Source organism: Medicago truncatula, chromosome 6 (assembly GCF_003473485.1).
Source record: "Medicago truncatula cultivar Jemalong A17 chromosome 6, MtrunA17r5.0-ANR, whole genome shotgun sequence".
NCBI classification, from domain to species: Eukaryota; Viridiplantae; Streptophyta; class Magnoliopsida; order Fabales; family Fabaceae; genus Medicago; species Medicago truncatula.
The window spans coordinates 4,683,431-4,688,825 of record NC_053047.1 but is presented as its reverse complement, the minus strand read 5'-3'; the positions used below and the strand labels follow the sequence as shown (position 1 = coordinate 4,688,825).

The 5,395-nt window shown below is 28.3% G+C and overlaps 1 long non-coding RNA gene across 1 annotated transcript; it reads right to left on the bottom strand.

Annotated features, from left to right (window-relative positions):
* Positions 1 to 204: 204 nt before the first annotated feature.
* Positions 205 to 665, bottom strand: LOC112422462 (uncharacterized). The gene is made up of 2 exons (XR_005646568.1): positions 561 to 665; positions 205 to 463 (listed from the first exon to the last, which is right to left on the bottom strand). It is a non-coding gene; the product is annotated as an uncharacterized lncRNA (long non-coding RNA).
* Between the last annotated feature and the right edge of the window lie 4,730 nt (positions 666 to 5,395).

Genomic DNA, 5,395 nt, shown 5'->3' with positions numbered 1-5,395 from the left:
TAGAGGAAAAGGACCTGAGTAATTCTAGCAAAAAAGAAATTAAAGTCTTATCAAGAATTATTTCACAAAATAATCAAACTCAAGTTTTCTTAAATAATTTATCTTTTAGTAGAGCTCGTTAACCACTTGAGTCCAATTAATTATTTCAAATTTACAATTGTTTAAAATGATTATACTACCACTTTAAGATCGAAAATAATATTGTGATGAAAAAACTAATCCGAACAATATTATACGTATAAATTACATAATAAGAAACACCAAATCAATATTTGAATTGAAATATCTAAAGGTACACTATCCATTCCGCATAATTTCACAAAATTTAGTTTGTATTCATGTTTCGTTGTCCAATAAGCTCCAAGATTTGTAGCGCAACATCAAAGTAGACCTTTCCTTCATTCAAATCCTTCTGAAATTTGTAGATCATATTTCTTCATACAATAGCATGAATTTTGTTACCCTGAAAATGCAAATAGTTAAATAGAAGGAAAAAAAAAAAAACTGAACCCTGGATAAAAAAAATATTTGAAGGAAAACTAAATACATAATTTTCACACCTACGTGCTATAACAAAAAGGCACATAAATACAACCACAATGAAAAACAATCATAAAAAGTACACTCTAAACCTAAATTATGAACACAAAATGTCTTTTATTTTATGAGAGGAAGAGGTAGATGAAGATAATGAAAAACAAATTGTTTATATATATAGAAAAAAATCATGTCATGATCAATTTTGATTGGCTCATAAAAAATAAATGAGTCATGATCTCTTTTGATTGACTAAGAAAAAATTATGAGTCATGATCCATTCTGATTGGTTGATTGACTCATAAAAAATAAATGAGTCATGATCTCTTTTGATTGGCTAAGAAAAAATTATGAGTCATGATCCATTCTGATTGGTTGATAAAAAATATTAAATGTGTAAATTGTGTGTACATAAGAAATAACATTTAATGATCTTTTCACTAATAGGTTGCCACGTGTACTTTTTTTTATTTTAAAAAAAAGCACAAATATATATAATAAAGATAAAGATAAAGATGCATCCTTAAAGTTGATTATAATTATCAATAAATTTTTTAATTGACAGTCACAATAAGGTCATAATATTTATTAAAAAAAATATGAAAACCTTAACTTATGATTCGTACACAGGGTGTGTATATTCCCTAAAAAAAAAAACCTAAAAAAAAACCATGATTGTTAATAACCTCAAAAGAATCATAAGAAAACCATAAAAAAACCTTTGGTTTCCATAAAAAAAAATACTGCAAATATACGTTAAGGCAAATAATTCTAAATAATTGTTAATTATCTCTTTTTCAATGCATAGTTAAGGCAAATAATTCTTCCTTCAAAATAAAAAATATTCCTTAAAATGAATCATTGCAATTATCAAATATTCCTAAAAATATTCCTTAACATGTTGGTGTGTAGATGAAAGAAAATATTAAATGCAATTATGATTCTTTCACTAATTCTTTCGCTAATAGGATGCCAAGTGTACTTTTAAAAAAAAAAATAGGGCAAATATGTACAATAAAGATTCTAACTCACTCTATTCTTTAATGCATGATGCCATCATTCCGTCCTTTAATGATGTCACTTGTTTATATCCATGATGCCATCCTTTTAATGTGCACTTCCACCCACTCCTAGTGCGTAGTTTAACAAGTCAACTATATCCTTTAATGCATGATGCCATGATTCCATACTTTAATGATGCCACTTGTTTATATGCATGATGCCATCCTTTAATGTGCAGTTCCACCTGCTCTTAGTGTGTGTCACCTAAAGTTTAACAAGCCAACTCTATCCTTTAATGCATGATGCTATGATTCCATACTTTAATGATGCCACTTGTTTATATGCATGATGCCATCCTTTAATGTGCAGTTCCACCTGCTCTTAGTGTGTGTCACCTAAAGTTTAACAAGCCAACTCTATCCTTTAATGCATGATGCTATGATTCCATACTTTAATGATGCCACTTGTTTATATGCATGATGCCATCCTTTAGGCTATGTTTGGATACAAAAGAAAAGAAAGTAAAAGGAAAGATTGTTAAAGGAATGAAAGTGAAAAGAAAGTGAATGAAAAGTGAGATGATTATTTTGGTTGTTTATTAGGAGTGAAAGTGGTGAGAAAATAAGAGAAAAGAAAGGTATGTAAACAAAAAAATGACAAAGCTACCCTCAAACAAAAATAAAATTTCCAATACATTAATATACATATTTTTACAAGAGTTTGATTAAAATAATATTTTGATTAAAATAATAAAATAAACATTAAATTATAATGTAAGTTAAGTATTAAAGAGTATCACATTTTATTTTTGTTAAAAAAAAGGGTATAATAGGTTTAAATAAGAGTTTAGTGTCACAATTTAAATGGAAGAAAAAACTATCAAGTTGTTGTTATTTTTTAAAATTTGATGGGCATTTATGACATTTCATCCAAAAAGTAAACCTTCCTTCCACTTTCCGTCCAATTTAATAGTGATTATATTTTGAGTGGATTTCAACATAAAACTTTCTTTCCTTGCCTTATTGCTGGTAAACCAAACAATGGAAGAGAGAATATTCTTCAACCTTTTTCTTCTTCCTCTTTCTTTCCTTATAGTTTCTACCAAACATAGCCTTAATGTGAACTTCCACCCGCTCTTAACATGTGAATCACGATTAATGGATTTGATTATAATTTTTGTAAAATTTGTAGATCTCCGCTTATTTTATGTATGGTAAATTGTTCAATTATCTTGTTGGGTCTTTTGATAAGAAGCCCGTGTGATTAATGGTTGAATAAATCTCAAGTTTTTTTTTTTTTTTTTTTTTTTTTTTTTTTTTTTTAAACTTGATATTTGACTAACAGGAGGATCCATTTAAAATAGAGCAAAAATCTACATTCATAAAGTCAATATTTCATTTGATCGATCCCTAATTGCAAAAATGCAAAAATTATGATAAAATTTTAAAGAATCAATTATATTAAAATATGAAGAATTCACAAAATCAAATGTGTAAATTTGATTTAAAAAGTTAATATGTAACTTACAAGGGCTGGTGTTTAAAACACCCAAACAAGACAACGGGCTTTCCCTTTCCTCCAAATTCTCAAACAAAGTTTATGATGGTCTTAAAAACAAAAGAAAAAACAAAGGATAGGGGAGCAAAAACATATTCACTTTTAAAAGAAACAATAGAAGAAATATTCATTTTTAAATGAAGTAGAAAAAATTGAGAAAGAAAAGAAGATCAAACTCATTAATTGTAATGCTCAATATTTGACGATTAACAATACCAAAATTCATACGAGTCAAAAGAAACTATAGCAAAACTTATAATAAATTATTCCATTATTTTTGTTTTTCCAACTATATAAATTTCAAGGAGGCATATATAGTTGATGATAAAATTACACATTAAGAGTATTATTTTCATGACCAAGTTGCATATGTTCATAAACTATAGCAAATTTTGGATTCCATGGAAAACAATCTAAAGAAGTCCCCTTAAGCCTACATGGTCCATACCGATTTATAAACCAAGTACAGTCTTTTGTGCAAGATCTGTAATCTCGTTTTTGTATATAAATATCAAAGTATTGAAAATCATTATTCCATGTAAATCGACAAAACCATAAGGTTACTCTAACAATGGGATTAGGCTTAAAACTGAAAGTGTAAACTTCTTGAAAATTTATTCTTCGAAATCCAGCATCATGATTTTTGTCTTTACAACGAACACCAAGTGCAGTATTGGTCATGTTGTTGATAATGTGTTCATATATAGTGTAGTAACCATCAATTTTACCATCTACAAACTGCAAAGCAACGAGAATAGTTAGTAACATTGAAATTAAGAATACAATTTTGGAGACCGAAACCATCATACTTGCACAATAGAGTGAGTAATGGAATATGATATGCTTCTTGTTATATATGGTCGAAGCTCATAAAGGTGACCTTTTTGTCTGTTTCAAAAATTTGATATATTAATTGATCTTTAGACCACAAAGGTGTTATAATAAATTAAAATTAATCGTCTGGCCATTTGTTTTTTTGGTGAAAATCAGTTGACCATATAGGTAGTTCAATAAATGTTAAAAAAATAATGTACTCCCTCCGTCCCTTATTATAGAATCCTTTTAGAAGAAAAAAAAATTGTCCCTTTTTATAAGATCCTTTTGATATTTTCAAGTGCATTAATTTTTTCTTTACAAAATTACCCCTATTTACTCTACATATTGTTTTGAAAAGCAATAAATTCTTTTTTCCTTTGATAAAAAAAAGAGCAATAAGTTTACGTGGGAACTCCCAATTCATGCACTGAAGACTGAATACATTGACGCAATCAATTTTCTAGTCCCTTTTTTCAGTCTTCCTGCATGGCTGTGCTGCAAAAGAAGATGAGCAATGGCCTTACGCTCTTCGTTGCTTAAAAACTTGCGTCCATTATCTGTTCCTTCATATTGAAATGCATATTGTGTATAATTACTCCTAACAAATGATAACAAAAATTTGAATCAAATTAAATAAAGAAGAAATACATTACCATCAGCATTAAGGACTCCTTCAGGTTCACTCTCATCAACATGTTGAACATTTTCTTCAAAGTCATACTCTATATCTGCAATGTTGGTGTCATAAACTTCTTGTGGTTGGTCTTCATCAAACATAACAATCTCTATTTCCTCTTCACTTTCTTCCACATAATGTTCAGGATCATTATCTGTTTCCTCTTCACTTTCAGGATTAAAAGGGATGTTTAAATCTATGTTATTAAGAGGTGGTTCCATGGCTTCCTATAATTTTTCATGAAGAATATGTTTATATATTGTTGTTTCATGCTCCTTGTTCTTAAAAAAAAGCGCCAGAAATTTGAAAATAATTCTCAAAAATTTTAAGTTTGGAGCTTCAAATTTGAAATTTTGGAAAAAAAAAAATGATTCCAAATTTTTGTGGACAAAAAAAAAATGGAATGGTTATTCAAGTAGTAGTGGTTATTCACGTTCCATTTTTTTTTTTGTGCAATAGTCTTTCCAAATTTACATTCAAGTAGTAGTGGGTAATTAATATAGGAAAATAGTGAATTGTGTCAATTATTAGAAGGGCAAACATGGAAAAATATGTCATTTGTCAACAAATTTAACAAAATAATCAACTTTCTTAAAACCCGTGTTTTTTCTAAAAGAGTCCTATAATAAGGGACGGAGGAAGTATAATTTATATATATATATATATATGTGTGTGTGTGTGTGTGTGGAGCATACTACTATAAAATTCATCCTTATGATAAAAGATATCGAAAATAACTTTTCGACCAAAATACTGTGTTAGTTTTTGAGTTTTGTAGTTTTTACGCAACCCTGTGTTTTTGCCAAA